Raw genomic sequence first — 3,503 nt, forward strand, 5'->3', positions numbered from 1 at the left:
GTCTAAAAAACGAGGGCGTGATTTTTCCACGAGGGTTGCGGTGACACCATGGGGAGGGCTGCAGACATGTAAACAATCAGTGCAGTGCTTTGAGGGTCCATTACACAGAATTCATGTTCCGAAAAAGCACAGCTTCAAAAACAACATGCAGTCGCAAAAATTATAAAGTAAAAAGAGGGAAATTAGCCACCAGAAGCTTTAGACAGGGAAGATGCAATCAATGTCATTTTGCGACTGCATGTCGTTTTTTAAGCTGTGATATGACTCTACTTCTTACCTCTAAACAACCTTAAGCCCCCAGAGTTGTATCAAGGCTCCCCGTGCTGATGGTTGCCACACCCCCTTCACACGTTTGTCTCGCCCACTTCATATGCTCTTATCATCACCCCCACCCCTTACCATGGCACGCCCTTTCCAACGATGCTACCTTAAATCCCTGCTGCACACTGGCCTGTTATTAGCCATTGCAGGCATCCCTTAATCACAGACAAGGTCAAACTTACCCCCAGACTGCCATGCATTAAATCAGCAGCGAAAGTTTCTCGACAACTGGCACAATATTGAAGATGTCTTGGAAGGAGAAGGGAATGAGTTCCCACCCGCGAGGAAGTAAAGAATCTAGAGATTATTTGATATGGCTTTTTGTTACTTCACTAAAACTGACCTCACAAACAAGAGCGCAGTTGCCACTTTAGGTAGTCAGCACAGGGCTATAACGAACTGGGGCGCGACAGACATAGAAAGGAGACGATCGAAAACTAGCGCGCTAAACACGGAAGGTGGGACTACAAAAATAAGGCGCTGCGAACAGAGAGAAGAACGGACTGCCAAAGAAAATATGAAACAAGCAGCTTCATGTTATTTGCCAAGGCCGGCCGCATCAACCAGGACTCACGGGTGCTGCCGGGAATTAAAGGGACTGCAACGAGAGCCGAAAGTGACGTAAACAGAATTGGCCCAGGCTGTACCATAGAGTGGGGATCAAGGTGCATAGCCTTTTGTCTGATACTTTCCATGATGCAAGACGAAGGAACAAGTGACAAAGAAGCAAATATGCCATATTTTAAATGTGTACCGAGGCAACGAATGGTGCTTTACACTCTTTCTAATATGTTCTTAATACAAGATACCCCGTCCTTGACCTAACAAAAAAAATGGTGGCGGCAAACCTCCGAAATTTTCGGAATCGGGGGCGTGTTTTTTGCTGAGTGACGGATGACGTCACAGATAGAAAGAACGCAAAAAACACGCCCCCGAATCCGAAAAAGACAGGGCTTAAAGGGAGTGACGCCCCTCTCCTCCAATGGCTGGCCAGCATTTACGAGGCCAGCCAATGGAGAAGAGGGGCGGGTTGAAGCCCCCTACACCAAGAAACATAAAATCTTCGGAGCTACGCCCACTGCTTACGGTAGTGCGATGAGTCCTCGACCTAAAAAGTAGATGGACGCGATGGGTGTGTGCAGGCAAAGATCAATACACGGTTCACTGAATTTGCGAGCAGATGGCACAGTGAGTGACATGAACAGAGAGTATGTGGATGGGTTCACAGCCAGTGCATCAATGAAAAGTAGGACTCTCACTGGGACAGGAGAGACAACTTCTGCTCCAGCATGCCCTTCAGCTGCTGGGCCTGCTTGGACATCCAGTGCTCCACACCTCTTTGTCCATAGCAGCCCTCCAGCATGAGCCTGAAGTCGGCCACGAAGTCACCCAGGTCCTGATAGCGCCCCTGACGGAAGCCCTTCTCCATGGCCAGCAGTCCTGGTTCTTCCTCCGTCTCACTTTGTAGAAAGACCGCTACCGGGGGCTGATTCTTCTCGAGCAAGAAGTCCTGCAAGATGCACATCCCCTGGCACAGCTGGGGGCTCAGAGCCTGCTCCCAGCCCAGTGCCTCGGCAGGCCCGGACTGGCCGTTGCAGGCACCGGCCAATCCCCCAGTGCGCCGCAAGGGTGGGGGCCGGTTTCGGGCCCCTGGGGGCCGTTTTTTGTTACAGGGCCGTTTTTGCAGCAAAACCGGCCCTGAAAAATAGCTCGGTGGCATCCCCAACCCCCCGGAGGGGGGCCGTCCGGGCACTTTGCCAGGGCCGGTTTTGGTTCACAGTCCGGCCCTGCGCCTTGGACCCCGTCTCCTCCTCCATGGGCCTGCCACGGCACTGCTCCGATGGGGGTTTAGGGCCGCTCGGCCATGTCCCAGACTCCGAGCTCGCAGGGCTTGCTATTACCTGGTATCCGCCTCAGGCTCTGGTACTAAGGGAGGGGTAAAATCAATGGGGACACGGCAGATAGGGGGGTAGCGACAGGGCACGCATGTGCCGATGGCTCATCCCGGCACCGCTCACCTCGGCGGTCCCACAGTGGCTCTGCCAGTCCGTTCTCTATGACTGCAGCCACCGAGTGAAGGAGACGCTTGTGGAGAAAGTGAGGAGACAGAATTGGGACAAACAGAATGAACACAAAGGAGAAGCTAAGCAAGGATGTGTAAAGCTACGCGGCTACACTACTACATTAGGACCACACATTGCAGTTATTGTGTGTTTTTAGCAGGTTAGAAAGTATTGTTGCTTTTATATGTGCATGTCGGGCAATAACCACGCCTCACACCAAAGTGGGGTAAAAGGCCGCTTTATTGGACAGGTAGGCAGTACAATACAGTTGCATAATATCAGATATAACATTACCCAAGCTAACAACGCCTATCTCAATCTCCTGCCTACCTCTTGACTCCAACTTCTCTCCCCTGCTTCCCTCTGCCCAAACCTATTCCTGATGCCCCCAATCCTTTCCTGCCTGTCCTAATTTCCTCCAGATCTGCCACCTGTCCAAGCAACAACCACCAGAACAAAAAGTTGAAACATAAACGACTAAATATGAGTACGATAAATGGAGCAAAAAAGAGAGGGGTGGGAGGGCGGGGCAAAATTCAACCGCCTCCGACGCCCTTTCTCTTCACAGAACGACGCTCAAGCCTAATGCTCGCATCTCGCGCCCCCCGTCCAATTCCCGCAGTCCCCGCCCGCATGTGACACCAGGGCGTACCATCGCCCAAAACTGCCCGGGGGCGAACACTCTGCGAGTGTCGCCCCAAGGAGCCCATCGGGCAATAACCACGCCTCACGCCAAAGTGGGGTAAAAGGCCGCTTTATTGGACAGGTAGGCAGTACAATACAATTGCATAATATCAGATATAACATTACCCAAGCTAACATCCCATGCCCTAAGCCGTGACCCCCTATCACTAAATTGCCCACCTTGTTCATCCTAAACCTCCTCCCCAAACGCCTATCTCAATCTCCTGCATACCTCTTGACTCCAACTTCTCTCCCCTGCTTCCCTCTGCCCAAACCTATTCCTGATGCCCCCAAACCTTTCCTGCCTGTCCTAATTTCCTCCAGATCTGCGACCAGGAAAAACCCCATCACGGGTGTTTCTCCTGTCCCCCCTAGGGAGTGAACTGGCACCACATGTAGGGCAGTAGAAAAAACGCCACTGTCACCAACCAGTAA

This window comes from Lissotriton helveticus, chromosome 7, assembly GCF_964261635.1.
Source record: "Lissotriton helveticus chromosome 7, aLisHel1.1, whole genome shotgun sequence".
Taxonomy (NCBI): domain Eukaryota; kingdom Metazoa; phylum Chordata; class Amphibia; order Caudata; family Salamandridae; genus Lissotriton; species Lissotriton helveticus.